At 41.3% G+C, this 22846-nt stretch overlaps 2 non-coding genes across 2 annotated transcripts; one reads left to right on the forward strand and one right to left on the reverse strand.

Moving 5' to 3' along the window:
* Positions 1 to 925: 925 nt before the first annotated feature.
* On the reverse strand, positions 926 to 1032 carry LOC147919924 (small nucleolar RNA R71). Its single transcript, XR_015594245.1, has one exon. It is a non-coding gene; the product is annotated as a small nucleolar RNA R71 (small nucleolar RNA).
* Positions 1033 to 21674: 20642 nt separating this feature from the next.
* On the forward strand, positions 21675 to 21781 carry LOC147919925 (small nucleolar RNA R71). The gene has a single exon (XR_015594221.1). It is a non-coding gene; the product is annotated as a small nucleolar RNA R71 (small nucleolar RNA).
* The last annotated feature ends 1065 nt before the right edge of the window (positions 21782 to 22846 follow it).

Raw genomic sequence — 22846 nt, forward strand, 5'->3', positions numbered from 1 at the left:
ACAACTGCATAAGGGGAATTGAAACACCTTGCTTTCACCATTGTTCATCATCATATCATAACATTCACATTTCATTTCACACACCAAGAAAAATACTAGTTTCAATTTGGCGCTGTTGCCCATTTGAGTGTTTATTTGTGACAATTAGGATCAATAGAAGTCTAAGATTAAGTTCCTTTATCCCCTTGTTCGCTACTGATCTTGATTCTTCTACTGCTTGTTTGTGATTGAGTTTCAGGTACCAACTCGACCTCCAACTCGACCTCCACTCGACCGAGTGAGTGCTCGAGTTCGTGATCGAGTCAGAAGTCAGATACAAATAGACGTCACTTTCCAGTCAACTCGACCATCCACTCGAGCCTGCGCTCGACCGAGTGCTTGTCCGAGTCTGTACTCGAGTCTGTTGATGCAAACAAGATCCAAGGGTCATCACAATATTCAGAGACTCCTTGATCACATCAACCGACCACCAAAGGACCTGAGACAGCAGAGAACAAGAATCAATCAGGAACAAGAACAACAAGTGCTAATGGAGCAACAAGATCAACAAGCTCCAAGGGCAAGGAACATTGGTGCTGGGGATGCACCTAACACACACAACCAAAGAGCTGGTATTCTACCTCCTGTAGTTGCCAATAATAATTATGAAATCAAGAGTGTATTGATCTCCATGACACAAGCCAACAAATTTCATGGGTTGCCAATGGAGGATCCTCTAGATCACCTTGATGAGTTTGAGAGGATATGTGGACTCACAAAAATCAATGGAGTAAGTGAAGATGGCTTCAAGTTAAGGCTATTCCCATTTTCCATTGGAGACAAAGCTCATCTCTGGGAGAAGACTCTTCCTACTGGAGCAATAACCACATGGGATGCATGCAAGAAAGCTTTTCTGGCCAAGTTCTTCTCCAATGCAAGGACTGCTAGGTTGAGGAATGAAATTTCTGGGTTTGCTCAAAGGAATAATGAGAGCTTTTGTGAAGCTAGGGAGAGGTTTAAAGGATTCTAGACTCAGTGTCCTCACCATGGCTTCAGCAATGAGTCCCTTCTAAGCACTTTGTATAGAGGAGTGCTTCCCAATATTAGAATGCTACTTGATACAGCCTCCAATGGAAACTTTCTCAACAAGAATGTGGAAGAAGGCTGGGAGTTGGTAGAGAATCTTGCTCAATCAGATGGTAATTATAATGAAGATTATGATAGAACCATAAGGATCCCCTCCACTGATCAAGAGGACAAGTACAAGAAGGATTTAAAGATGGTCAATGAGAAGCTTGACAAGATTTTCCTAAGCCAATCAAAAACCATTCACTTCATTGGTGAAGAAGAAGCTCCAGTCCAAGAAGGAGATAGGGAGTTTGCTGAGTTGTGCTACATGCAAAACCAGGGTGGATTCAAAGGTTACAACCAAGGAGGATTCAAGAATAATAATCTCTCTTATAGGAGTAACAATGTGGCTAACCCACAAGATCAATTCTACCCCCCTCAACAGCCTCAAAAACCTCAACAACAACAAAACTATATACCCAAGCAGCAACAACAGGCGTTCCAGCCCCAATTGTCTCCCCCACCAGGGTTTCAGACTAACAAAGGCCAGGAACAAGACCTAAGAGCAATGATACAACAGCTGGTTATTGGGCAAACCAATGGGAAGATTGAGGCAGCAAACAGAATTGCTGAGTTGAACAAGAGGATAGAAGATATTTACAGTGAAGTTCATGCCAAGTTTGACACACTGACTTTCAGGATTATGACTATGGAAAATCAGCAAGCTTCTGCCCCAAAACATGACCATCACAAGGGCAAAGCTATTGTGCAAACTACTGAATTTTCCAATGATATCAATCTTCGCAGTGGAAGAGTCTTACCAACACGACGAGGAGCACATCCCAACACTGAGGATAGTGGAATTCAGGAAGGGGAGGGTTTCCAACAAGAAGAGACTCAGAATGAAAACACCGTTGAATTCGACGTACCACTCGACCACTCACTCGACCGAGTAGGTGGTCATGTACCCGATCGAGCAGCTTCTTAGGAGAAAATCAATCCATTTACTTCCAAAGAAAAAGAAGTCTGGTTCATTCCTCCTCCTTACAAGCCTCCACTACCTTTCCCAGGAAGATTTAAGAAACAGATGGTTGAAAAATACAAGGCATTGTTTGACAAACAAGTTAGAGAGATTGAGCTTAGGATGCCTCTAATAGATGTCTTTGTAATGATCCCTCCTTACCAAAAATTCTTGAAAGATGCTGTGATGGAAAGGATCAAAGAAGTTCAATGGATGGTGATTCTCAGCCATGAGTGTAGTGCCATAATCCAAAAGCAAGTGAACCCTCAAAAGCTAAGAGATCCTGGTTCCTTTACTCTACCTTGCTCTATAGGGCCCTTAACCTTCAATAGATGCCTTTGTGATTTGGGAGGTTCAGTAAGCCTAATGCCTCTATCATTTGCTAAGGGCCTAGGGTTTACAAGGTATAAACCATGCAACATCTCCCTGATCTTAGCTGATAGATCAATAAGATTACCACATGGTGTTTTGGAAGATCTACCAGTTAGAGTTGGAGCAGTGGAAGTCCCAACAGACTTTGTAGTCTTGGAAATGGATGAAGAACCAAAAGATCCTTTGATCTTGGGGAGACCTTTCCTGGCTACAGCAGGAGCAATAATTGATGTGAGACGAGGGAAGATTGATCTCAACTTGGGAGAAGACCTCAGAATGACATTTGACATTGTAGAGGCTATGAAGAAACCAACAATTGGAGGACAAGTCTTTAGGGTTGAAGAGTTGGACAAATTATCAGGAGAATTGATGGAAGAGCTAGCAGAACAAGATCACCTTAGAACTGTTTTGACCAAAAGTGGAAAGGAAGGGTTCATCCATAAAGAAACCAAGGCCTATGAAGATATATTGGACTCCTATGGAGAATCACACCATCCAGAGGTTTTTGAGGGGTTACCAACATTAAGAGAGGAAGTCTGGTCAGTTCAAACAACAAATACAGATAGCTCGACCACCTACTCGAGCATACACTCGACCGAGCACCAACACTACTCGACCGAGTGCACTGCCGAGTCCTCCACAGACGATTGGTCTGAACTGAAAGCACCAAAAGTAGAGCTAAAACCTCTCTCATCTGGGCTAAGGTACGTTTTTTTAGGTGAGAACTCTACTTATCCTGTGATAGTAAATGCTAACTTGGGTAGGGAAGAGCTTGATTTGTTAGTTGTTGAGCTAAGGAAGTTTAGAAAAGCTATTGGTTATACTTTGGATGACATTAAAGGAATTCACCTAATCTCTGCATGCATAGAACCTCAAAGAAGGCTTAACCCCAACCTAAAGGAAGTAGTCAAAAAAGATATTCTAAAATTGCTTGGATCTGGTGTGATCTATCCTATTTCTGATAGTACTTGGGTCTCACCAGTCCATTGTGTCCCTAAAAAGGGAGGAATCACTGTAATAAAGAATGATCGTGATGAGTTAATTCCCACTAGAACCATAACAGGACATAGAATGTGCATTGATTATAGGAAGCTTAATTCTGCTACTAGGAAAGATCATTTTCCTCTTCCATTTATTGATCAAATGTTGGAAAGATTAGCCAATCATACCCATTACTGTTTCTTGGATGAATATTCTGGATTTTTCCAAATTCCTATTCATCTCAATGATCAAGAGAAGACAACATTCACATGTCCATATGGTACCTTTGCATATAGGAGGATGTCATTTGGATTATGTAATGCTCCAGCTACCTTTGAAAGGTGCATGATGTCAATCTTCTATGATCTTATTGAGGATGTGGTTGAAGTTTTTATGGATGACTTCTCTGTCTATGGAGATTCCTTTTCTTCTTGTCTTACTAATCTATGCAGGGTTTTAAAGAGATGTGAGGAGACAAATCTAGTCTTGAATTGGGAAAAGTGTCACTTCATGGTTGAAGAAGGGATAGTTCTTGGTCATAAGATTTCAGAGAAGGGTATTGAAGTTGACAAAGCAAAAATTGAGGTCATGGTTCAACTTCAACCACCAAAAACAGTCAAGGACATAAGAAGCTTTCTTGGTCATGCTGGATTTTATAGAAGGTTCATCAAGAATTTCTCAAAGATAGCTAGGCCATTAACAAGGTTGCTTTGCAAGGAGACTGAGTTCAACTTTGATGAAGATTGCTTGAAGGCTTTCAAGGAGATCAAGGCTGCTTTGATATCAGCTCCAATAGTCCAAGCTCCAAACTGGGATCTTCCATTTGAGATTATGTGTGATGCTTCAGACTTTGCAGTAGGAGCAGTTCTGGGACAAAAGAAAGATAAGAAGCTGCATGTTATTCACTATGCAAGTAGGACCTTGGATGAAACTCAAGGAAGATATTCAACAACAGAGAAAGAGCTTCTTGCAGTGGTCTTTGCCTTTGAAAAAATCAGAAGTTACTTAGTAGGGTCCAAGGTAATTGTGTACACTGATCATGCTGCTTTGAGGCACATCTACTCAAAGAAGGACACAAAACCAAGGTTGTTGAGATGGATTTTGCTTCTCCAAGAGTTTGACATGGAAATAGTTGATAAGAAAGGGATAGAGAATGAAGTAGCTGATCATTTGTCCAGAATGAGGATAGAGGAGGAGATTCCAATCAATGATTCAATGCCTGAGGAGAAACTGATGCAAATTGGGACAACTCGGCCTCCAACTCGACCTCCTACTCGAACAAGCACTCGGCCGAGTATGTTTGGGCACTCGATCGAGCAGGATGAGATGGAGGAGTGGATGGCACTTGAAAGTGAAGATCTACCTTGGTATGCTGACATAGTCAATTACAAGGTGTGTGAAGAAATCCCAGCAGATATGGACCCTTATAAGAAGAAAAAGCTCCTCAAGGACATCAATGGATACTATTGGGATGAACCTTACTTATACAAAAAGGGATCAGATGGGCTGTTTAGGAGGTGCATAGCAGAAAATGAAGTTGAAGGAGTGCTAGGGCATTGTCATGGTTCTACTTATGGAGGCCATTTTGCAACTTTCAAGACAGCCCATAAAGTCCTACAAGCTGGTTTATGGTGGCCTACATTATTCAAAGACACTCACAAGTTCATCACAAAGTGTGATGCTTGCCAAAGAATGAGGAATATCACAAGAAGGAATGAGATGCCCCAAAATCCAATTCTTGAAGTTGAGATATTTGATGTGTGGGGAATTGATTTCATGGGACCTTTTAATCCTCCTTCAAATGGGAATGTCTACATATTAGTGGCAGTGGACTATGTTTCCAAGTGGGTAGAGGCTATTGCCAGCCCTACTAATGATCACAAAGTGGTTCTTAAACTTTTTAAGACCATAATCTTCCCAAGGTATGGAATTCCAAGGGCTGTGATTAGTGATGGAGGAACACACTTCATCAACAAGATCTTTGAAGGAATGCTAAAGAAGTATGGAGTTAAACACAAGGTGTCTACAGCCTACCACCCTCAAACAAGTGGGCAAGTTGAAGTGTCAAACAAACAAATCAAGGCCATTCTATCAAGAATAGTAGGAGCAACAAGAAAGGATTGGTCTAGTAAACTTGATGAAACACTTTGGGCCTATAAAACAGCTTTCAATACACTTATAGGAAGAACCCCATTCCAACTGGTCTTGGCAAGTCTTGCCATCTCCCAGTTGAAGTTGAGTACAAAGCCCTGTGGGCAATCAAACTTTTGAACTTGGATCTAGAGACAGCACAAGCTAAGAGAAGCCTTGAATTGCATGAGCTTGAGGAAATCAGATTGGAAGCTTATGAAAACTCCAAAATCTACAAGGAAAGAACTAAAGCCTTCCATGATAAGAAGATTCTCATCAAATACCTACATGCTGGAGACCAAACTTTGCTTTACAATTCAAGACTCAAGTTATTCCCTGGGAAGTTGAAAAGTAGATGGGGAGGCCCTTTTGAGATAAAGGAGATCCTACCATTTGGAGCTGTCACACTTCTCAACAAAGATGGTAGTGAGTTCACAGTCAATGGTCAGAGAGTTAAGAAGTATTTGGGAGAAAAGGAAACACCTGAGAAGTGCACAATGCTTCTCCAGGATGCTCCTCAAGCCTAAAAAGGCATTAAAAGTCAAGCTTAGTGACTTTAAACAAGCTCACTAGGGAGGAAGTCCCTAAGGTATCTTTGTTTATATTGCTTAGGATTTGTTTTGGTATTTTGATTTGTGTTTTGGTGTTTTCATGGTCAGGGAAGCAAGGGAGTTTAATTAGAAGAAGAAAAGGAGACTCGCGGTCCAGCTCGACCCCCCCCACTCGAGCACGTACTCGACCGAGTCCCAGTCGGTTCCCATCGTCGAGCTGCCCCAATCACCTTCTCCAAGTCGCCAACCATACCCCAACTACACATTTGACAGCATGAATGAGGATGTGGACAGTTTCTTCTCTAATCCTTGAGGTACCACTATCACCTTCACTTGTAAATATCATAGCATTTGACATTGTGTTTTGTTTTTGGTCTTGAATCCTCTTACAAATTTCTTTCACACAGAGAACTGTGTGATTTAAGTTTGGGAGAGGGTTTGAGATAGCATTTGACATTGTGTTTTGTTGTCTTATTTCAAATTTTTAGCATAATCATGTTAGTATTTGCATATCATCTAATGCATAGAAAACCCCTAAAAATTTGAAAATTTTTGCAAAAATCTTTATAAAAAAAGAGTGTTCATGTAGTTTGCATTGCATAATAGCATCTTGTTTAGCATGTTTCATGTAGGACTGTTAATTATTTGCATTAGGGATCTATGATGAGTTTTGCCTTGTTAGCTTGTTTAATTCACTAAACTAGGATCAATGCCCAAGTTAATAGTACTTTGATGCTAGTTGAGTAGTTAGAAGCATAAAATTGAACCAAGCCTTGAATTCCTGCATTGCATTTGGTCTAAATTGAAGCATGTTGTGATTTGATGCCATTTCCTATTTATAAAAACCTAATATTGACTTGTAATTATCAGTTTGTGCATTGCTTTAAACTCATGGATACCATATACATATTTGGATCATCTTTCTCCTTTTTACCAGTTGATCCAAGTAGCTGATTGAATCATTAAAATCAGTTTCCAATACCCTTAACCAACCCTTCTTTCAAGCCATGTTTATTCTTGAGTGTGTAAGGCCTATTTTGGGATTGAGCTTGGTAGAAAGTGTTAGGTTTGAACTAACAAGAATAATGCCTTGTGTAGTTCTAGTTTTCATTTTCTAAACTAGATAGGACTAGGTGATTTCATTGTTGGGTTTGGGATTTGGTTGTTTGAAAAAGAAAGAAAAGAAAAGAGGAAAAGAGAAAGAAAAGGTTAGAGTCTTTAGGAGGGGAATGTGTTTAAGTAAAATCAAAGTCTAGTGAAAGAATGGGAAGTATGATATTGTTTAAAGATGGTTTCAGTCAAAGAAAAGAAATAAAGAAAAAGAAGAGTATAGCAAAATGCTTTTATGTCTTAAGAATAAAAAGCAAAGAAAACCATAGCAAAAAAGTAAGAATCTCCCATTCCACTAGAAAGATCAAATAAGAAACCTCTCCTAAGACTTTAAAATCAAAAGAGAAAAGGGTGAAAGAGAAGAGAAGAAGTTAAAGGATAGCACTAGGATCAATTGGGTTTAGATTGATAGGATAAACACTTAGGGTGCCTTTGGGTAGACAAGGTTTTGTTCTTGTATGTATCTAAGTGTTCTTACCTTTAGCATTCTTCTAAAGCTCAATCCATTTTTATGAGAGAACCTTGATATTGATAAGCCCCACTCTAAAGAGAGACCATCATTGTCTCTAAACCTTTTACTACCAAGCCAAATGAGATTAAGCATTGCATAGAATTGATTCATGTTCTTGATTAATGAATGTTAAAGGAAATGGTTGATTTGAATGCATGTGGACATCTAAGGCTCAAATCAGTAAAGATTGTGATATGCTTGTCTAAAATCTTTAAGTACAGCTCATTCAACTTGCATCATAGTACTAGTAACTTGGACATTGATTCTAGATGGTCTATTCGCAAGCTTTAGGAGTTGAGATCCCACTTTCAAACCTCACCTACCTTCTTATGTCTTGTTCATTTGCTTGAGGGCAAGCAAAGACTAAGTTTGGGGGTGTTGATGTTCATATATTTTACCCTGTTTTCCCTTAATATATTCACATATTTTGCATCTTTTGCTATCCATTTGACCATTATTGCATAGCTTTAGGACTGTTCTTGCATTAGAGTTTAGTTGCATTGCATATGCATCTTTTCATGCATAAACAGGTGATTTTGGAGCTTAAGGAGCATGGAAGCAATGCTGAGGAGAAGTGAAGCAATCATGAGGAGAAAACAAGAGAGTTAAGGCTGAAGAACCAAGGTCCGGAGTCCCACTCGACAGCCCACTCGACCAGACACTCGACCGTGTGCAGAGAGGGACTCGACCGAGTGGAAGGAGCATAAGAGGAGCCAACTCGACCGGTCACTCGACCGAGCACCGGGTCGAGTTGGCCGAGCCGCCTAGCTATTTTGTCTTTTAGCATTTTTAGGGCTTCCACTACTTTTTCTATTTAAAGGCCTTGTACCAGCAGCCACAAAAGAGTCCAGCTTTTTAGAGAGTCAAAAACCTAGTTTTTAACCTTTTGGGGATTATTCCTTTTGCACTTTTATTTTTAGATCTTGTACCTCCTTGAAGGAGAAAAACATAAGATTCTTGGATTTTGTTGGTTCCATAACTTTCAAGATATTAAGAATTCGTGTTTGTTTCCTTCTTCAATATTGTAGATCTTTCCTTTATCTTTCGATTGATGCAAGTTTCGGTTTTTTCTTGGTTTATTACTTTGTTGTTCATCATGTGTTCTTGTGAGTAGTTGCTTAGGATCTTGAGGATGGATTAGGCTGGGTTGTGTTTGAGGTTTGTTTGATTTGGTCAAGCTTGATTGTTGTAGATCTCTTCTAGGCTAGATGTTCTTAATGCTGGTCCTATAACCGAGAGGGTAGGATCTGATCTCAAACATCTTAGCATCACACCAATGTCTAAGGAGCATAGATAAGGCTAGATCTAGAGACTATCATTAGGCTTGCTAAGAGATTAGAACTCTTGTTTGGTATTTGACATATTGTTTAATGCCTGCTTGTGTAGATTCTTTACTTTGTGAGAACAAGTCTAGAGATGCATGAGTTTGATTGTTTCTTGCCATGATAGTGGATTAAACATGTCTTAGAAATATATGTCTAGAGATTAGCTCAAGTTGTTTGAGATTTGTTGACCAAGTTAGATGACCTCAATCATTAGTCCAGCCCATGAATCCCTCCTCAAGACCTTCCTTGTTTATTGATTTCCTAACTTAAATCCTTTCTTGGTGTGTGAAATGAAATGTGAATGTTATGATATGATGATGAACAATGGTGATAGCAAGGTGTTTCAATACCCTTTATGCAGTTGTAGTATAAGAGGTGTCAATCCAATCTGAGTGTTTGCAAGCAATCAGGATGTGCATAAATGTCTAAGTCAAGCCAAATGTAAAGGATGTTTGTCACTAACAATCCTATTGATGAAATGTAAAATGCAGAAAGTAAAAACTACTAAGATAGATGCTAAATGTAAAGAGAACAGACTAATCAAAGATATGATGAACCAAGAACAGAAATAGAACTATGATAATGCAAGTAATGAACTAATGCAAGACAAGTAATGAACAGGACACTAAGTGAATGCAGCAGAAATGCAACTAAAATGAAACAGGAAACATGACAGGACAACTACAAAGCATAAACGAGAATTCTGGGGATGAACTCGAGCAAGCACTCGATCGAGTGTAGATCGAGTGCAGGGTCGAGCTGGACAAATACGGAAAACAGAGCAATGCAAGAAAAACAGAGCAATACAAAAGCGAATCAAACAACGATCAACAACAAGATTTAAGCTAGGAAATCAATAAACAAGGAAGGTCTTGAGGAGGGATTCATGGACTGGACTAATGATTGAGGTCATCTAACTTGGTCAACAAATCTCAAACAACTTGAGCTAATCTCTAGACATATATTTCTAAGACATGTTTAATCCACTCTCATGGCAAGAAACAATCAAACTCATGCATCTCTAGACTTGTTCTCACAAAGTAAAGAATCTACACAAGCAAACATTAAGCAATATGTCAAATACCAAACAAGACTTCTAATCTCTTAGCAAGCTGATAGTAAGATTTTACTACTCTACTGAAGTTCAATTCCCTAAGCACTTAAAATGTCATTGTAGTACAAAGGGTGTCAAACCAAATGGGTGAGCTATTAACCACAAAAGATGCAATCAAATCTAGCTAAGTCAAGCGAACCTTAGTTTTGATTTTCTAACAACCTAAGTGAGCAAGCAACAAAAGAAAAGGAGAACTAATAGCAAAACTAAGCAGTGACTAACAAAGCTAAGCAGTGACTAACAAAAGTAAGCAGTGACTAACAAAGCTAAGCAGTGACTAACAAAAGCTAAGCAGTGACTAACAAAAGTAAGCAAGCTAAGCGAAACAAGCAAAACGTAAACTGATGCAAACAGATGATAAAAGAGAGCTCGTGAGGCTGGGTATCAATGATCCATGAAGTAACTTAGTCTTAATACAAAGATTCGATAAAACTTTAAACAAAGCTATCCCTAGACGAAAGATTCAACAACAGTTCAATCCACTCTCGTGACAGAGACCCTCAAGCCAAGTTACCTCCAGACCTAAATCTCTTTAGCGAAGCATAACAAGGCAGGCATTAACAACCAATCAATCAATGTCAATAAACACCCTAGACAACTAATCTCTTAGGCTAGGCACGTAAATTTCTGGTATTAGCTAGATCAGACATTTCACCAAGCCCTCTCGGGTGGAAATGCCTCGGGTCAAGCTTCAGATGATCAGAAAGAAGCTAGCATGAAGAACACTAATCCAGAAGGGATCTAAAAGATTTAAGCATCAAAACCCTAGAAAAGACTAAGAAAACCTCATGGATCTCATCCAACCTCAAGAACTCTAAGAACACTACTCAGAAATCATGAAGCTCAAGAACCCAAACCCAGAAAATTCAATAAGCAACATTATGAAAAGAGATTAAAGAGAGATTAACAAGATTATATAAACTAAAGCATAAAAGAGAGATGTAAAACTATAAAAACTTGAAAGATTAAAAGAGAATTTGAATTACAAAGCCTTAAACACGTTTTGTTTCTTGAGAGAAGTTCTAGAAATAGCTAAAAAGGAGATTTTTTAGCCTAAACAAATGAGACATATTTATACTAAACTTGTGAAAACCCTAGTCAAAGTCAACGATTTGTAAGTCGGTTGATGCTTAGCACGATCTCGCTCTCCTCTGCTTCCAACAGCTCGATCGAGTTATGCTTTCTCCTCTTGTCCAGCTTTGGTTTCACGTTCTACTTCAGCTCGATCGAGCTCTTCTTTGTCTCAGACAGCTCGACTGTCTTTTCTTTCAGTCAGCTCGATCGAGCTCTGCCTCTTGTGTCAGTCGCTCCGCCTTGTCTTCTGCTCTGCATGCGTTAGGCTAGATTCCGCTTCAGTTGGTCATTCTGCCTTGGTTCGACTTCCTCTGCTTCACTTCGTCTTCCCAGCTCGATCGAGCTCTCTTTCGCCTTGCACTCTGCTCAGCTTCGTGTTCCCAAAAGCTCTCCAAAACCTGATAACAACTCCATATGCAACAATGTATGCAATGCTAATGGAAAACTACTAAGTGAGTGAATTTATGCAAGAATGAGACGCAAATGCTACAAACACAGGATAAAATGATGCTAAAGTGAATGCAAATGAGGATCTAAAACAAGTAAAATGCAGATACATCAACTCCCCCAAACTTATTTCTTGCTTGCCCTCAAGCAAATAATCAAGATTAAGCTTGAAGAAGAGGTTTGAAAGTGGGGGCTCAGAACCAAAACATGCTGAGAAAATAGGTAAAATCAATGTCCAAGTTAGTAATTGTAAAACGCAAAGAGAGAGAGAGTCCTACTTAAAAACTTTAGCCATGCTCTTCCTTACGCACCTTAGCCTCTGTTTCAACTTTGACATGCATTCAAATCAACCTATCCCTTTAACATTCATTGAATTGGAACCGTGAATCAAGCTTAAACACTGCCTATGAACTCATTTGATTTGGTAAGAAAAGGATGGAGATAAAGGTGATCTCCTTTAGAGTAGGTTCATCGTTTTTGATCAGGGTTCTCTCAAGAAAATGGATTGAGCTTTTGGGAGAAGGCTAAAGGTAAGGACCAACAAATGCATACAGGAATAAAACCTTGTCTACCCGAGAGTACCCAAGCGTTTGACTCCTAATTCTCTAAACCCAGATTGTCCTAACTCTACCCTTCAGCTTTTAGCTCTTTTCATCATACCCATTCACCTTTTTGTACCAAATCTCAGGAGAGGTTTCTTTTTGATTTTGCCTAGCAGATTTGGGGTTTCTTTTCTAAGACACTATGGTCCTCTTTTCCTTCTTATTTCTTAAGACTTCAAAAGCTTTTGCTATACATTCTTTGACAACTTTCTTTTCTTTTCTTAGAACCATCTTTTTTTTTTTTCTATACTTTGCATTCCCCAAATCCTTTACTAGACTTTCATATTTAGAGACAGATTACCCCTCCTAGAGACTTTATCCTTTCTTTTCATTCTTTTCTTTTCCTTTCTGCACACATTGAATCCCAAACCCCTGTAACAAGTTCCCACCTAGTCCTATCTAGTCCGGATAACGCGAACTAGAACTACACAAGGTTCCATTCCTGTCGGCTCAGACCTAACACTTTCTACCAAGCTCAATCCAAAAAATAAGGCCTCACACACAGAGATAATTTTGGCTTGAAAGGAGGGTAGGCTAATGGTGGGGGAAACTGTTCCAACAATGGGAATCAGCTACTTGGATTAGCCAAGAGTGGTATAAAGGTGAAAGAAAATCCAAGTATGTATATTGGTATCCATGAGTTCAGATTCAGTGCTTAAAACATGATAATTATGAGTCAAGATTAAGTTCAAGTAAATAGGGAAGGCATCAGATCGCAACATGTTTCCATCTAGACAAGAATGCAGAGTTGTGAATTCTAAACATGGTGCGGTTTTAATTCAGGTTCGCTAGATCATGCGTTAGACAACTAATAACTTGGGCATTGAATTTATCTAGTAAATCAGCATGTCTACGAGGCAAACTCATCACATACCCCTAACACATATGCACAAACTACTGCATATGTACAAACTACTAAAAAGAAAGCAAGACTTAATCTAAAATGCAACTACAACTATATGAACACTCTTTTTCTTTTTTTTAGAAAATTTAAAAATTTTTCAAAATTTTGTTTGGGTTTTCTATGCCTTATATGTATGCAGACTCAATGATGCAAAATTTGAAAATAAGAGACAAAGAAAACAAGTTATATACATCTCAAACCCTCCCCCAAACTTAAATTACACAGTCCCTTGTGTAACAAAAATTTGAAGGAGAGTTCAAAAGACAAAGAAAACAAACTAAATGAAATGCAATGGTATAAACAGATGAGTGAGGAGTGTTACTTGGTCGTTTAGGAGAACTGGGAGTCAAGGTAGGCCTCCATGCTCTCCAGGGTGTAACCAGCGGTGGGAGGGTAGGATGATGGATCGTGTTTGGTCGAGCTGGCGTGTTCATCTTCGAGATCCAGTGGAACAGGAAAGCCTCTCTTCAAGCTTGATGGTGGTTTAGCTGCTCTGCGCTTTCTCTGGTTTTTCTCAAAGGAACTGGTTCTAGCAGGTTCGAAGGAACTAGCTCGAGCAGGTTCAAAGGTACTAGCTCTGGCTGGCTCAAAAGAACTAGCTCTAGCGGGTTCAGCTGGGTTGGAGCCTCGCCTGAGTAGGCTTGCAGAGTTGCTTCTCGGGAGCACATTACTCAATGAGGGTGGAGGTGGAGGAGTTCTTCCCTCTTCAAGTTTAGTGACCCGAAGCGTCAATCCTTTCACAGAATTTGTTAACTCCTTCACCGTTCCTCGCAGAGCTTTGTAAGATTTATCCTGAAGTTTGTTCCATCGCTGCAGAAGGCTGATATTCCTGTTGGTGCCTTTCATGTGCCTGCTCTACTTAGGAGAAGGAGGCTGTGTGAACCAGAACTGCTGAGGTGACTCTTTTTCAGATATGTCCATAGGCTACGGGTCAGGCGAGTTAACAGCTTCTGCCGTGTCAGGTTGAGTGCCTTCAGGGTAGTGGAGATCCGCAGGGTTTGGGAGGAACCAGATGTTGTGAATGTCCTCCAGTGTAGTGAGAGTTGGGTTAGGAAGTAAGACCCTAGCGTCACCAATGCGTGGGTGATGGAAACGAAACATAAGCTTGTCTTCATGCACTCCATGGTCAAGAAACAGTGCTTTCTTCAGATACCCCATATCCAACGAGCGAGGTTCATGAAGATCTGAGCGCAAGGGGACACCACGATTGGATAGGATAGGAGTGATTATCCCGCCAACAGTCAACGTGTTATTCTTCTTCCCCCAGTTTTTGACTACCCAATCGCGGTAGGCTAGGAACTGCCTTAACAAATATACGGAAAGAGGTGTGTCTGAACCGTCTCCCCGAAGCACAGTGCCATCTGTTGTGGTTGGGAGGAGGCTCTGAAGAGCAAGATCAATCATCTGAAGCTCACTCTCGTTGACTGTCCCGGTAGCTTGGCGCGCAAAGAAAGTGCTTGCAACACATTTGTGAAAGTATCTGATGGCCGGACTCCTAATTTCGTTCCTCTTGCTTCTCGAGGATGTGTAACCACCATTGCTGATAGTTTTCCAAAGTGCCTTCAACTCTTTCTGGTCAAAGTCAGGGCAGGTTTCCGTCCCGCTAGGGAAACCAAACAACTTCTCTAAGTTGGTGATGCTGCAAGAGTAGCGCTTTCCGTGGATCGTGAATGTAAAATAGCCTAGCCCAGACTTGTCTTCATCGCTTTCTTCATAGTAGTACACGTTGAGAGAAGCGAGGAACTGGCAGGTTTCATCTTTGTATGCTTCACGGTTACACCTCATAAAATTTCCAAGACCACAGTTTTTGAATAGGAGCTCAACGTCCTCTTTAATTCCAAGCTTGCGCATGGTAGAGCGATGCGGGTATCTTGTTGCAGCGAAATCGCATTCCATGAAGAGGTTATAGTATTCTTGTGGAGTGAGCTGCTCCCCTGACGGTGTGGCTGGCGGTGTGTATTCCTCTGAATCTGTTAAATCCTCCAGAATCTACCTTACTCACCCCACTGGTCTTTTTCCTTGAGCTATTTCAGCTCTCCTACATGACGACTCCCCAGAGCTAACAACTCGATCCTGAGTTTGTGGGTTTCTATCGTGAGACAGTGACCGCCGTGGATGGATTGTTCGTCGAGCTGTTGTATCCAGTGATCTCCTAGAAGGTTGCAATGGCTCCACGTTTTGTACGTCGTCTACTTGAGGTTCGGCTGAAGCGCGTGACCCTCTAGCTTTGGCAAGCCTTATTACTTTCGCTGCAACTTCCTTTCGTGTCAGACGCGAACCCTCTGCTTCTTCTTCTGCCTCAACCACTGGTGGTTCCTCCTCTTCTTCCTCTTCTGCCTCAATGTATCTCCGCCTCTTGTCAGTGATGCTTCTAGCTAGCTCAGCATCAAGTGGCTTGGTACTGCAATGCGAAGAATAGGAATGAAAAAGTGTTAGAGCTGTTAAGGTGGAGCTCGATCGAGCTCCTCTATGCGAAAACCAAAACCGCTTCTTCTATCAACCTAGCGGCGATTCTCAAGCTTTCTCTTCTAAATGCTATTTCAACCGAGCTTGTAGACACTAATTGCAACAAAACAGAGCTCAAGCTTAAGAAACAGAGAAACATGGCACGACGAAAATAATACAGCTCGACCGAAACGCGAAGCCAAAAAGATGAGCTCGATCGAGCTCTAAAAAAAAAAAAAAAAAAATTGCGAATCATGGTTTCTTTCATCCCTAGTAATTTATCTCAAGCTTTTTCTCTCTAAGTGTGAAGTTAAAACAAACTTAGAAGGGACTTAACAAGAACTTGAGCTTGATCGAAAATAAGAACAGAGAAACGCGTAACCAGAAATAACGAGCTCGATCGAGCTCTTAATTTCCGCCAATGAAGCGAAATCATCTCGCAAGGAAAGTACCTGGGTTTCCATCTAAGCTTGTTAAACATGGTGAGAAACAGAGATGAAGCTTAGAGAACTTGAGAGAGAGCAAGAATCGCAAAAGCTAAGGTTGATGAAATGTATGGCTAAGCTTAAACGATTTAGAGAGAGAGATGAGATATGCAAAGTTGAGTGAAGAAGAGTGTGACTTAGTCTTTTGTTTATAGTGGAGAGATGATAGAACTTGACTTGATGGGTGAGAGGAGACAGCTTTGTGTTGTCTTGTGGGAGACATGGTGGAGTTGGAGGAGACATGTGGTGGGACCGAGCTTGAGTTTGGTGGACAAGATTTAAAACGTGTTTTACCCACTTTTAGGAGCTGTGCGAAAATGGGAAGGAATCCAATGCTGCTCTGTTGACTTGTGTTGACTCCGTCTCCAGCTCGATCACCACGCTGCGTTGGGCAAGCTACATAGTGTACGAACTTGATTTTTCTTTTAAAAACCTGAGAAAATCATAAAACTAACAAAAACAACCTAAATAGCAATAAAAAGATATATATACAGGGATAAACATGGGACTTCCTCCCAAGTGAGCTTGTTTTAAGTCTCTAAGCTTGACTTCCTGTTTCTTTTAGGCTTTTGGAGGATCACAGAGAGGCACAGAGGACCCCTCCGGAATCGTTTGATCTGCAAGGTACTTCTTGACCCTTTGTCCATTTACTGTGAATTCACTACCATCCTTGTTCAGCAGAGTTACTGATCCGTATGGCAAAACCTCTTTAATCTCAAATGGTCCAGACCATCTTGACTTGAGCTTGCCAGGAAACAACTTAAGTCTGGAGTTGAAAAGCAAGACTTGATCTCCAGACTTTAGTTCCTTCACAACAATCTTCTTGTCATGAAAAGCCTTGGTTCTCTCCTTATAGATTTTGGAGCTTTCATAAGCATCAAGTCTGATTTCCTCAAGCTCATGTAGATCAACAACTCTCTTGGCTTGTGCTTTGTCAATGTTCAGATTTAACATCTTAATATCCCAAAGCGCCTTGTATTCAACCTCCACAGGAAGGTGACATGCTTTACCATACACCAACTGAAACGGTGTTCTTCCAATTGGTGTCTTGTAAGCTGTTCTGTAAGCCCAGAGAGTCTCATCCAGCTTCATAGACCAATCCTTCCTAGACAACCCAACAATTCTTGACAGGATCCCCTTAATCTGCTTGTTGGAGACTTCTACTTGCCCACTGGTTTGGGGGTGATAAGCAGTCGCTACTTTGTGTTTCACCCCATACTTCTTCAGCATACCATCAAAGACCTTGTTGACAAAGTGACTTCCTCCATCACTGATTACAGCTCTTGGTACTCCATACCTTGGGAAGATGATGCTTTTGAACAGCTTCAAGACAACCTTATGATCGTTGGTGGGACTTGCAATAGCTTCAACCCACTTAGAAACATAGTCAACTGCCACTAAGATGTATTCGTTGCCATTTGATTTAGGGTTGAAGAGACCCATGAAGTCAATCCCCCAGACATCAAATATTTCCACTTCCAAGATTGGGTTCTGAGGCATCACATTCCTTCTTGTGATATTACCCATCCTTTGGCAAGCATCACACTTGGTGATGAATGTGTGAGCATCCTTGAATAGAGTAGGCCACCAGAGACCTGCTTGTAAAACTTTCTGGGCCGTCTTGAATGCAGCAAAGTGTCCTCCATACGTTGACCCACAGTGCTCAAGCACACCCTGCACTTCCTCTTCTGCTATACACCTTCTGAACAGACCATCAGACCCTCTCTTGAACAAGTAAGGCTCATCCCAGAAGTAGTGGTTGACATCTCTGAAGAACTTCTTACTGTTGTAGCTGTCCAAACTCTTGGGAGCCTCTCCACAGATCAAGTAGTTGGCAAGGTCTGCATACCATGGAAACTTGTCTTCCTTCAGTGACAGTGCTTCAACCATCTCCAACTCTAACCCGGTGTATGTACTCTTATTCAAAGTCTCAAACACCATTAGTTGCTCTTCAGGCATTGAGTCATTAATGGGGACCATGTCTTCAATCCGCATTCTTGAGAGGTGATCAGCGACTCCATTCTCAATCCCCTTTTTATCGAGGATCTCCATATCAAACTCTTGCAAAAGAAGTATCCATCTCAGAAGTCTAGGCTTGGTGTCCTTCTTTGCGTAGATGTACCTCAGTGCAGCATGGTCCGTGTAGACAATCACTTTTGAACCAACCAAGTAGCTCCTAAACTTCTCAAATGCAAACACTACCGCCAGCAACTCCTTCTCAGTGGTGGCGTATCTTCCTTGTGCGTCGTCAAGGGTCCTGCTTGCATAGTAGATGACATGCAACTTCTTAGCAATTCACTGTCCTAGAACAGCTCCAATTGCGTAATCAGAAGCATCGCACATGATCTCGAAAGGATAGTCCCAGTTAGGTGCTTGGACTATTGGAGCAGATATCAGAGCTTCCTTGATAAGCTTGAAGGCTTCCAAACATTCATCATCAAAGATGAACTCTGTCTCCTTGCAGAGCAACCTGGTAAGAGGTCTGGCTATCTTGGAGAAATCCTTGATAAACCTTCTGTAAAACCCTGCATGCCCAAGGAAACTTCTGATATCTTTCACATTGGTTGGGGGTTGCAAGTGCATCATAACCTCAACTTTGGCCTTATCAACCTCTATCCCTTTCTCGGAAATCTTGTGCCCAAGGACTATTCCTTCTCTGATCATGAAGTGGCATTTCTCCCAGTTCAGCACCAAGTTTGTTTCCTCGCACCTGGTAAGTACCCTGCACAGATTCAACAAACAGGAGGAGAAGGAGGAGCCATACACAGAAAAGTCATCCATGAACACCTCCACCATCTCTTCTATCGAATCCAAGAAAATAGAGGTCATGCACCTCTGAAAAGTAGCAGGTGCATTACAAAGACCAAAAGGCATTCTCCTGTAGGCGAATGTGCCATAAGGACAAGTAAAAGTGGTCTTTTCCTGATCATTTGGATATATAGGGATTTGAAAGAATCCACTATACCCATCAAGGAAACAATAGTAAGGATGATTAGCCAATCTTTCTAACATTTAATCAATGAAAGGCAATGGGAAGTGATCTTTCCTAGATGCAGCATTCAACTTCCTATAGTCTATGCACATTCTATGCCCTGTAATGGTCCTAGTGGGGATGAACTCATCTTTTTCGTTTTTCACTACAGTTATCCCACCCTTCTTAGGAACACAATGTACAGGTGAAACCCATTTACTGTCAGAGATAGGATAGATAATACCAGCATCTAGCAACTTAAGGATTTCTTTCTTGACTACCTCCTTCAGGTTTGGGTTTAATCTACAATGGGGTTCTACACTAGAGTATGCTTCATTTTCAAGATGAATCCTATGTGTGCATAGACTAGGAGAAATCCCTTTAATATCATCTAGTGAATACCCTATTGCCCTTCTAAACCTTTTCAGTTCAGTTAACAACATTTCCAATTCATCATGGCTAAGCTCAGCATTTACTATGACAGGGTAAGTAGAGTTAGGGCCTAAGAAAGCGTACCTTAGCCCTTTTGGTAGAGGTTTGAGTTCTACCTTTGGTGCTTTGAATTCAGTCCAGTCATCAGGCGCAGGACTGCTTGTAAAGCTTTGCAGGTCGAATGAAAGCATCAAACCTTGATTTTCTGCTTGGTCTGCACTCTTGACATTCACTGCTTGTAGAGCTTTCAAGTCCTCAAAGACTGCAGATCCTTCTTCCTCTTTGTGAGAGTCCAAAGTCTTCTGATAAGATTCAGTTTCCAAGTGTAGGTACCCATCTTCACCATTCTTTGTCAAAGCACTTTGAAGATGATCCTGTTCATTGAGCTCTTCAAGTAGCTCATCTGCCAACTGATCCATCCTTTCTATGTAGAACGGTTGCCTTTCTATGGTAGGCTTCTTCATGACATCTTTAATGTCAAAGTTCATCTTGAAGTCCTTACCGAGGTTCAGCTCTATCAGACCTTTCTTGCAATCAATGATTGCTCCAGCTGTTGCCAAGAATGGCCTTCCCAAAAGCAGAGGATCCTTTGGTCCTTCATCCATCTCCAATACTACGAAGTCAGTAGGAATCTCCACATCTCCAACTCTGACAGATAAATCCTCTAAGATACCATTAGCATACCTCACAGACCTGTTAGCCAAAATCATAGCGATATTGCATTGTTCAAACTTCGTGAATCCTAATCTTTTAGCCAAGGAGAGTGGCATCAAGCTGATAGATGCTCCAAGATCGCAGAGACAATTATTGAAAGCGAATGGACCAAGGGAGCATGGCAGAGTGAAGCATCCTAGATCACCGAGCTTTTCCATGACAGCCTTCCTTTGTATGAGAGCACTACACTCATGAGTTAGTACCACCATCCCCTGAGTCTCCTTGATTCTTTCATTTACCAGATCTTTCAAAAACTTGTGGGACTGAGGTATGAGAGCAATAACATCGAGTAAAGGCATTTTCACTTCGATCTCCTTCATTTGTTTATCAAAAAGCGCTTTGTACTTCGCCACCAACTCTTTCTTGAACCTTCCTGGGAATGGAAGTTTAGGCTTGTAAGGAGGTGGGATGAACACTGGCTTCTTTGCTTCAGGAACTGTTGCTTTTTCAGTCGAGGGTTTAGCTTGTAACTCTGGTTGAACTTGGATCTTGTCTTCCTCTTCCTTCTGCTCAGCTTGAATCTCTGGTTCACATAAGTCCTCCCCATCTTGTTCATCATTGTCCACAGTGATTGCAGTAGGTCCTATTTGAGATGGGAGTTTTCTGCCACTGCGAAGGGTAATACTTTGAGCTTGGTGGTACTCTTTCGGGTTTTGGATAGCTTTTCCTGGAAGTTGGCCTTGAGGCTTTGCAGAAGAAGTTGTAGCGTGGTTGCTCTCTAGGTACTTCACTTTAGAGTTCAGTGCCTCAACTTTGGTGTTCAAATCGTGAAAATTATGTTGCACTTCAGAGAACTTCTTGGCAACATCCTGAGCACCAGCGGCTTGTCCTTGAAGAAGTTGCTGAAGCATAGTTGTCATATCGGGAGGTGGTGCCTGAGGTGGAAAACCTGGAGGTGCACTCATGTTGCTCTGCTGCTGTGGTTGAAAGTACTGCTGCTTCGGAGCAAAATTCTGATTCTGGTTGTAAGGAACGAAGGGCTTGTGCGGCTGCTGCGCCTGCTGTTGTTGAGGTTGTTGTGCTTCTGTAGGAGAGATTCGGGTTAGCTCTGTAGTTGTTGAAACCTCTATTGTAGCCACCTTGGTTCTGCATATAGCATAACTCCTCAGTTGGATCAACCTCCCCATCTGGGACCTGTATCTGCTCAGCTTTACAGACAGAAATAACATGCTTCTGTTGACCCAACAAAATCCTGTCAAATTTCTCATGAAGAGCCTTGATTTCCTTCCTGGTGTTGTCATCAGTATCGTTGTTGCTCCTAACAGTCCTATCATAATCCTCATTGTAGTTCCCGTCAGATTGAGCTAAGTTCTCAACAAGCTCCCAACCATCTTCAACATCCTTGTTCAGGAAGTTGCCATTGCTTGCATTGTCAAGCATCATCCTGAACTTAGGCAGAACGCCCCGGTAGAGAGTACTAAGGAGGGATTCCTGACTGAAACCATGGTGAGGACATTTAGTAGTGGAGCTCTTGAATCTTTCCCAAGCTTCACAGAAGGTCTCACCATTTTTATGAGCAAAGCTGGAGATTGCATTGCGGAGCTTAGCAGTCCGCGAGTTAGAGAAGAACTTCGCAAGAAAAGCCTTCTTACAATCATCCCAAGAGGTGATGGATCCCTGAGGTAAAGCTTTTTCCCACTGATGTGCGTTGTCACCGAGAGAGAATGGGAACAAGCGCAGCTTGAATGCATCTTCGCTGACACCATTGATCTTTGTGAGGCTGCAGAGCCTGTCAAACTCGTCCAGGTGATCAAGAGGGTCTTCCATCGGCAAGCCATGAAATTTGTTGCCTTGAATCATAGAGATGAGACTACTCTTGATTTCAAAATTATTGTTTGGGATGGAAGGAGGCACAATTCCCTGACGCTGCGTGTGGGTGTTAGGAGCATCACCAGCGCCAATGTGCCGTGGTTGGCGTGGCATATTGTTTTGTGCACCAGGTGCATGAGGGTCGTGTTGTTGGTTATCCATACCAACGTGATCTTGTTGATCTAATCCGACTTGATTCCTTTGCTGTCTCAACGCGCGGGGTAAATGATCGATGTCGTCACAGAAAAGGAGATTATGACTGCCTTGGGAGCATGTTTGCATGCAAGAGAGAACTCAACAGCACTGCTCGAGCTGTGTGTCGAAGGAGTGTTCCTGAAGCAAACAGATAGACAGCCAACAAGTCAGTAAACGAAAATAAAAGAAAAACAGCTTGATCTTAAGAGATCTGAAATCTTAAATGTAACAGACAAACACCCAACTGGCAACGGCGCCAAATTGATAGTAAGATTTTACTACTCTACTGAAGTTCAATTCCCTAAGCACTTAAATTGTCATTGTAGTACAAAGGGTGTCAAACCAAATGGGTGAGCTATTAACCACAAAAGATGCAATCAAATCTAGCTAAGTCAAGCGAACCTTAGTTTTGATTTTCTAACAACCTAAGTGAGCAAGCAACAAAAGAAAAGGAGAACTAATAGCAAAACTAAGCAGTGACTAACAAAGCTAAGCAGTGACTAACAAAAGTAAGCAGTGACTAACAAAGCTAAGCAGTGACTAACAAAAGCTAAGCAGTGACTAACAAAAGTAAGCAAGCTAAGCGAAACAAGCAAAACGTAAACT

Source organism: Camelina sativa, chromosome 20, assembly GCF_030686135.1.
Source record: "Camelina sativa cultivar CO46 ecotype springtype chromosome 20, ASM3068613v1".
Lineage (NCBI taxonomy): Eukaryota > Viridiplantae > Streptophyta > Magnoliopsida > Brassicales > Brassicaceae > Camelina > Camelina sativa.